Source organism: Gossypium hirsutum, chromosome A10, assembly GCF_007990345.1.
Source record: "Gossypium hirsutum isolate 1008001.06 chromosome A10, Gossypium_hirsutum_v2.1, whole genome shotgun sequence".
Taxonomy (NCBI): Eukaryota; Viridiplantae; Streptophyta; class Magnoliopsida; order Malvales; family Malvaceae; genus Gossypium; species Gossypium hirsutum.
In genome coordinates this window covers 102,139,949-102,148,703 of record NC_053433.1, presented here as the reverse complement: position 1 = coordinate 102,148,703, position 8,755 = coordinate 102,139,949, and the positions used below count along the sequence as shown (strand labels likewise).

At 28.7% G+C, this 8,755-nt stretch overlaps 1 long non-coding RNA gene across 1 annotated transcript; it reads right to left on the bottom strand.

Annotated features, from left to right (window-relative positions):
- Positions 1 to 1,095: 1,095 nt before the first annotated feature.
- LOC107896399 (uncharacterized) lies at positions 1,096 to 2,053 on the bottom strand. The gene is made up of 2 exons (XR_001683744.2): positions 1,826 to 2,053; positions 1,096 to 1,495 (listed from the first exon to the last, which is right to left on the bottom strand). It is a non-coding gene; the product is annotated as an uncharacterized lncRNA (long non-coding RNA).
- Positions 2,054 to 8,755: the final 6,702 nt, after the last annotated feature.

Here is an 8,755-nt window from a genome sequence, read left to right as displayed (position 1 = left end):
TGATAGACTCATTATCCAAACATATATATTACATATTTGTGTGTGGTTTAGAATTAGATGGATGAGTGTACAGTTGAAATCACTTTGGATTCCTTTGAATTGGGTTTATTAAGATTTATATATTACAGTTAGTCATGATTTTTCAAAATTACCATTTTACAAAATATGTATTAAAATAGAAATAAACATTCCCAAGAGTTCACCTTTTCTTTTTCCTTTGGTTAGGACAAGAGTTATTAATCAAACAACCTGTCGTAAATCAACGAGTTGATGATTGAAGTGGTAGCAATTTCATCCCTACAAAAGTAAGAATTTTTGAGAAGTTTCTTGTAATGAGGGTTAAATGCTTCCCATAGGATTAGTCTGGACGCTGGAGTCCAATATATGAAGAAATGGCATGAAGAAGAGCTATGGGTGAAGGGCTAAAATTGGATCTTTTTATGTTTTATTTTCTGAAATTATATGTATAAGCTTATTGTACTGAATTAGTGATGAGCAATGTTACCAAATGAAGTTTTAAAAGTGTATTTGGGGTTATATTTCCAAATTTAGTACTTTAATCCCACTTGTCTTGTGTTAAAGAAGAAACTGAATTAAAAAGATAGTCATCAAATTAAGGAAATTAACTCTGTGTTCTCTTTCCATTTTTGGCTTCCTTTTGTCACTGAAAGTGAAAAAAAAAAAAAACCCTCCAATCCCTACAGTAGGGTAATCAGCTTTTATTAAATAACTCTGGGTGTTTTTTTTTTTTAAAAAAAGAAGAAGTTTTATCGTTGAAAAAAATGAAAAAGAAAACACCAATAATACAGTGGATATATGTTAAGGATGTTATGGTAGAAAAAAGAAAAAGGCATTAGAGAAAGTCACGAGGAGAAACTCTTACAGAACCAGCCACAGATCTGAAGAGAATATTTAATTTTTGTTCTCGCACAGCTTAGACCAACAACAAAAAAAACAACGAAACTGGTGCCTGCAAAAGCATATTTTCTGCCACACACACACCCACATAATAACAATTGATATTGATGGCTTTATATCCTGTCCAAAATATAAAAGCATACCCCTAAACATAATATTATTCTTATACAAAACAAAGACATTAAGAGATTTTCACCATTTCATTCCCAAAGATATGCAAAAAGAATATTAAAGAAAACCTAGAAAAGGAATTGGCATATGATTTGACCATTTCAAAGTTACAAACAGCTCAGGAGGGATAGACAAGGAAGGAGAAGAAGAGTTGGAAATACTGGACTGGGTCTTACAAGGTCAAGAAAAGGTCTTACAAGGTCAAGAAGATTAATATTTTATATTTAAAAAAGAAAGAAAAAAATACTAAGAAATTAAAATAAAAAAAGAAGCTCAGGTAGGATAGCACCAAATTAAGATGAACAAGTGGCAATGGAGGTGGCAGCTGCACCGAATTGGAATTCATTCTTCAGCAGTACTTGCTTCACCTTCATCATCATAATCCCATCCATCAGTGCTGGTTGATCTGCATGTATATATGCATATAAAAAATAGAATATGAATTCTGCATATTTAAATTAGTCTTGTAGCAACAATATAAGATGAAAGAGCTCTGAGAGTGGTTTCATTTAAAATGGAAAAAGAAAGTTTTTTTATTTTTTATTTTTATTTATTTCAATCATGAAGTGTTTGAATTGAAGCAGCTGAAAGTGCAAAAGAATATGTTACACAGGCCTTTATGAACATGAGAAGAAATGATGATACCCCATAGAAAAGAAAAAGAAGGAAAAAGATGAGAGCTTTGACATTCTTTACATATAAAAACAAAGCTTCTTTTTTGTTTGAAATTTCATACCGTGTGGAAGGTTGTGTATTGCTTTTTTCTCTGGAACCTTTTCTTTTTCCTCCATATTTTTTTGAGGAAATTATAAGGAGAGGGAAAGTTGAAATCTCTTTGTAAGAGAAAACTGAAAAAAGTGAGAGATGGGGTTTGGCTTATAAAGCCGTAACTCTGAGATTGAGAGAAAAAGGAAGAGATTTCATGGGTAGCCCATGGATCTCAATGTCACATATCCAGACAAATACAAAAACTGAAATATTTTCACATATTTTTCTATTTTTATCTTAATTTAAATATTTTAATTACTATTTGTATTAACTTTCCGATAGTCATTATTTATATTTATTTTATTTGTGATGAGGGGGAGTAGATTTTTTCTAAAAGAAATCGAGTCGATGGAATTTTTAATAAATTTGTATTGTTTTTAAATTAAGATTTTATCTCTCAATTCTATCGAGAATTTAAGTTTGAGGTGAAATTCATGGACCGGAGGTGCCTCTGTTACATCAAACTATACATCACACACAAACTACCTATCGAGTTGACATACATCTGTCGTGCTCTATAAAAAACCGTGAACCCCATCTTTTGCCTCAAGCTCTCTAACAGAGTTAAGAGTCAAACTCTCCCCTACTTGATGTAAGAATGATAATAACTTTTTAAAGCATCTCAAAGACCTCAATAGAAGAAATCGATCTTCCCTAAACATACATAGGTACAGAATTTTATATATTACAGAAATTGCAAACATATTGCAAGAGCCATCCCTATTCAATTCAATACACGTAACTGAGACCCGTCTTACATGGATGGTGTAGCCTTTATCACATAAATTTAAGCAATTACAGACATACAACATAATGACTTTTCTTTAAAACAAAAAAAAAAGAGAAAAAAAAAGAGGTACATATTTATAATTTAGGTACATGTAATTCAATTGGTATGGAGGATTAAGAACACAAAGGTCAATTGATAAGGCAAATTACCTAAAACCCAATATGTGGGTCATGACCATGTGACAGCTACAGCTCCGTCGGTCAATTATAGAATTTTAATGTGAAATTTCATCAATTTATTTTACATACTACCTTAAATGGAAATATTACATGCAAATAATTCAAGTAAACACATACATAATAGTTGGAAGGGCGGTATCCAACTTTGAAAAAAAATAATTTTTATTAATAATAAAACTCACATGGAATATATTTTAAATTTAATTATTATAAAAAAACATGCTTAATTATCTCTCTCTCTTTCTTTCTTTCTTCTTCTTCTCTTTTTTTTTTTTTTACTTTAGGAGAAGTTATTTTATTATTTTACTTTTCAAAATATATTATCAGAAATTATTTATGCATATAGTTCTTATGTCTACATAAAATGGTCCCATCCATCTATTCTAGGTTAATTACTTAATTTTATGTATAAGCAAATTTCTATATATATGCAAGTTGATTTAGGAATTGCTGAAAAAAGATTATACTTATGTGTTGAGAATTCCAATTAAACAGTGATCGAGGACACTATTGAATTATGAATTGGGTTTAGTCTTTTTCAAATTTGTCTTGTCATGTTTCGTTGTAAATAAAAAATAAAAATAATTTAGTTTTTTTTATCTAGATATATTTTCCATCAATTTTACACAATTTTAATTGGTATAATAATAAAATTAACTCTCAAAATTTAGACATTCTTTTATTATGTTTTCGATTTAATAAATTTAGCCTGCAACATTTCTTTAAATATTGAGGCTAAATTTGTTGAACTTTTTAGAATCAAGATCAAACTGAGAAAACATTAAACATTAAGGGCTAAATTTAATGTTATACAAATTAAAATTATGTACAATTGATGAAAGACATTAACATTTTGATTAATTGTACTTAGGTTGCCCACTTTCAAAATTAATAGAGACTAAATTGTTTTGTTTTTTAAGATGGACCAGTTTGCTTAATTTCATAATTGAGAAGGTTTGGAAAAATAATTTTACCTAATAAAAATATTTTTATAAAATATTAAAGAAAACAAGGCAATTTTTCATAATAAAGCACTCCATTGAATAAGAAATTTACAATTGTACCCTTTATTTAATAATTTTGCCATAAAAAAGAGAAATTATTTTATTGATCATTTTTATCACATCATTATCTTTCTTTTCCACATCATATGTATATTTGGATTAAACTTCTAAATCAAATATGATGTATCCTCTTTTAATTGGACGGGACCATAAATGATGTGATAAAAAGGGTCCATAAAATAATTTTTACATAAACAAGTTTAGATGGTTACTGAAAAAAAGTATTTACCACATAATAATACATCCATAAAAGTTATTTTTATATAATAATTTAGATATACTATTTTATTACAAAAGGAATAAGAACAAATATTACATGAAAAATATTATTATTATTTAAAATAAATAAAAATTTTAATTATTTATTAATTTCATAAATATCAACTAAATTAAAATTTTATTATATAAACACATTTTCTTTTATTTATCAAAGTATTTACCGGAGCAAGTCCAGCAACTAATCATCCGCCTTCTATGGCTCATTAAGGGGGTAAATGTTGATCACGAGTTTTAAAACTACTCCATGTCTAGGATTAAGATAAAATTTTTGACCACTGTTTTTCTTTAGTTACTATATAAAATTGTGAAAAAAAAAACCAATATAAATTTAAAATGTTAAATAAATTGGCATATTTTTATTATGTGGATATGGAGAAGCTATATATAGAAGGTGGGGGTCACAGTCTCCTAAGATAAAAATGGTCAAAATAATGGGAAATTAATCACCTTCCCTGATTCCTTGGCCTGCGTTATTCATTTAATTAATCCATTTTCATTTCCTTACTAAATCACACGCAAACTTGCAATTAAAATTTCTTATTCTTCACCAAATTTAAGACTTACAAACCCTCGAAGTTTCCATCACATTATTAATTATATTCATACTTCTTCCTTTTCCTTTGGGTTTTTCTTTTTCCTTTTAATTTACCACCGGCAAGAATCTTGCACATAAACTTATGCATTGACTTCATTTATGCATTCTTGAAACCAAATTAGCTTTGTTGGACGCATTTTTAGCATCGGATACTCGTTTTTTTGATTTCATATTAGCATTAATGGTTCATCTCCTTTTAAGATACAAATGATGGACTTTGTAATTTTTTTTTTTGGTACATCATAATTATCCATAGATAAATCATATTGCATTATTAAAGAGAGACGTATGTACTTTAAATTTTAAACTTGAGAGAAAAAATTCTAAATCTCAAATATAGATATGTTATAAATTTTTCTATTTTTATTTTTAAGAATTTAGTTTCTTTTACTTTTTAAAAAGTAAATGAACTGAATTCTTTAAAAATAAAAGTATAAAAATTAAAATCTAATTTTCGGAGAATACAAGAGATTAATGTTTTATATTAATCTAAAGAAAAAAAGAAAGGAAAGCTTATCTTACCCCTATATTAGATGTTAAAATGTTTAGAGAAATAGTTAAAAAGTTTAATTTTCTTCTTCTGTTTATTAAGAGTTGTATTTGATATGCTTTTTAACAGTGTATAAACCTATACGTTGACAATTAGATTTGTTAATAGATAGATTATTTGTTCAAGTTTTAAATTTTATTCAAATTTATATAAAAATATTAAGCTCAAAAAATAAGATTAAAAAAATTTAAGTCTATTTAAAAAATAAGGTGCGCTTTGATTCCAACATTTAAGGATTCAACTCGACTAAGTTCATTTTCTACTCATGTAATAAATTAGTTTATTTTTTTATAGATATTAATTTATTTATTTTTGGTAATTACAAAAGAGAAAATCCCTAAACAAACAATTAGTAAAAGATAAAAACATATTAAATTTAAAAGAGTATAAAACTTTATAAAAAAAATATGAACAGGCCTAAAGTAAGCTTGTATTAATTATCTACAAATATAAATAATTTTTAATAAAATTTAAGTCATATATTTCAAATCAGTTCGAAAATAGATAAGATATATTAATGACACACATAAATTTGACCTAAATCTAATTCAACTCAACCCATTATTAATAGTGAGCTGTACACTCAGACCTTGTTATAAGTCCTTAAAAACAAATACTAGAGAATAAATATTAACAAGTAACATCACATAATTCATTATTAAATAGAAACCCTAACCCATATATATCGTTGTTTTCTTGATTAATGGAAGACCATTCCATTCCATTGCATGCGGTCCCTTTTGGACCTTCAATTGCAATGCCCCATGTCATGCGAATGTCCTTTTATTATTTACACTCTAGAGTCCAAGGTATATTCTAGTCATAGTGTAACAGCCCGTTTTTAGTAAAATTGGAATAATAATTTCGGAACCACAAATTCGAAATCGAAAAATTTATTTTAATATTATTTTATGGTCTACAGTATGATAGAAATATCATATAAAAATTTCGTTAAAAAAATTACCGTTTACATGCCTAATTTGATAAAAAGGACTAAATTGCATTAAGTGCAAAGGTTGTGTTCTAATAGCTAAAGGTATTAAATAGCTATAGAGTTTTAAATTGGAGGTTCTTATATAGTAAATAGGCCATTAAAGTGCTTAGTGGTTAAGTATGAATAGTCATCATTGGAAATTGAATGAAATATTAAGGTTAATTTTAGAAATTAGTGATTAAAGTTATAATAAATAAAATAAAATAATCTATTATCATCATTATCCACCAAAAATTACAATAAAAAAAGAAGAAGAAAACCTAGCCATGGAAGCTTGAATTTGGGCAAGCTTATTTTGTTCAATTAGGTATGTATCTTTGCCCCGTTTTTTATGATTTCTATGTTTTCGAGATCATAGTAGCTTAATCTAGCTAGCTCAGGGATTAATTTGTAAAATTGTTAAAATATTAGGGTTTTTCCATTGATGAATATACTTGAATTTTGAAGTTTGATGATAGAAAATTAATAGTTGTTTTTAGATAAACAACTTTTGTAAAGAGAATTTTGATGAAATTATCAATTAGGGATTAAATTGAAAAAGATAATAAATTTATGGTAAATTTTGTAAATTTGTGAAATATATGGGCTACTATTAATATGTATAAAATCGGCTAGGCTTGAGTAAGGATTAAATTGTATGAATTTTATTTTTCAAGCTTAGGGACTAAATTACAAAAGAATTAAAAGTGTAGGGTAAAATGGTAATTTTTTCCAAAATTCCATGTTAGATTAAAATGAATGAGAACTATACTAAAATGAGTTAAATTCATTCGTATAGATCCTGTCAGACCTCGTATAGAGTTAGATCAAGGCAAAGAGAAAATATCTGATTAGTCGCCTTCGTATTTACGTATACTTGTCGAGGTAAGTTCGTGTAATTAAATTGAGTATTTTTATGTTTTAATTGAATCATATGTATGTGATTTGTATAATTGCCATTTATAAATACCGATCGCATATCCGACAATTACCGAGTCCCGTTTGAACCTTAGAAATTTGTAGGATACAAATGACGTGTCTTTAGGGTTACCGATTTGACTTGGATCCTGCATGTGTTGTGGACACACCACAACTTGTATGAGCTTCCCAATTTACAACTTGTATGAGCTTCTCGATTTATGGCTCGTATGAGCTTCCTGATTTGTAGCTCGTTTGAGCTTCCTGATTCATAGCTCATGATAGCATATTGATTCATAGCTCGTATAAGCATACATAAATATGAATTGATGGATTATAGTTTAGTACACCTCGTGTGTACCACCCATGTATCCAACGATATTTTAAATGGTTCAACGGGTAAATTTTTGTTATGAGATTATATGAGTTCGATATGAACTATTACTAGTATTCACATGAAATACATGAAATATGAATATTTGATGAATTCAACCATGTGTATTGGATATGTGATTTTCATGGCTAATATATTGGTGATCATGTGTTTAGGCTTTTGGCCAAATTGGTTGAGATAGGCTTTGTTTACTTACCTATTTCATGGATATATGGTAAATTAAATTCTGTGTTATACAAACTTACTAAGCTTAAATGTTTACTCTGTGTTATTTTCCGTGTTTTATAGTAATTTGGGAGCTCGTTCGGGTTGGAAGCAGGTTGGAGCTATTTCACACTATCCATTGGTCCTTTTGGTACTTTTAGTAAATTAATGCCAGTTATAATGACATGTATAGGTTAATTTGGCCAATGTTGGCAGATAATTGTTTTGTTGAGATTAGCCACTTATATGGCTTGTGTTTGGTATATTTTGATGCATATATATATATGCAGCCTTACCATATTTGATGTGTGTTTAATATGATAGAATCATGAAAAGTAAAATGTGGTTTGAATATGCATATACGAATTTGGTCATTTAAGTAAGTTGTATACTTGGTTAACATGTCTTTAAGTTATCATTTGGCGTGTCTAAGGGCATATTGGTTTTATGTGGTGATGTTTCATATTTAAGGCTTGATTTTGGCTTATTTTGAATGAATTGTTATAACTTGTTGATGTGCAAAAATGTTGGGTTAGGTTGATATCAAATTGGGTAAGAAATGTCGCTTGGAAATTGACCTATTTTCATCCACACGGGCAGAGACTGAGACACACGCCCAGGTTATACGGCTGTGTGTCCCCTGTATCTTTTAAATTGCACAAGTCAGTATGCTCACACGGCCTAGCACACGGGCATGTGGTTTGGCTGTGTGGCCCAAGTCAGAGAGTTACGCGGGGTAGGACACGGCTGTGTGTCCCTATTTTGAATGTCTACATGGTCTAAGACACGAGCGTGTCTCCTGATCGTTGGATATGAGCTATTGATTGGATTGCTTTTGGAGATCACACTATCGATCAAGTCTTTCGATAACTATTCGTTTATTTTGACCAGTTATAAGTGGCATGTAGATAGGAATTTTTGGTTACATGTGAGTTTATTATCATTTGGTTAT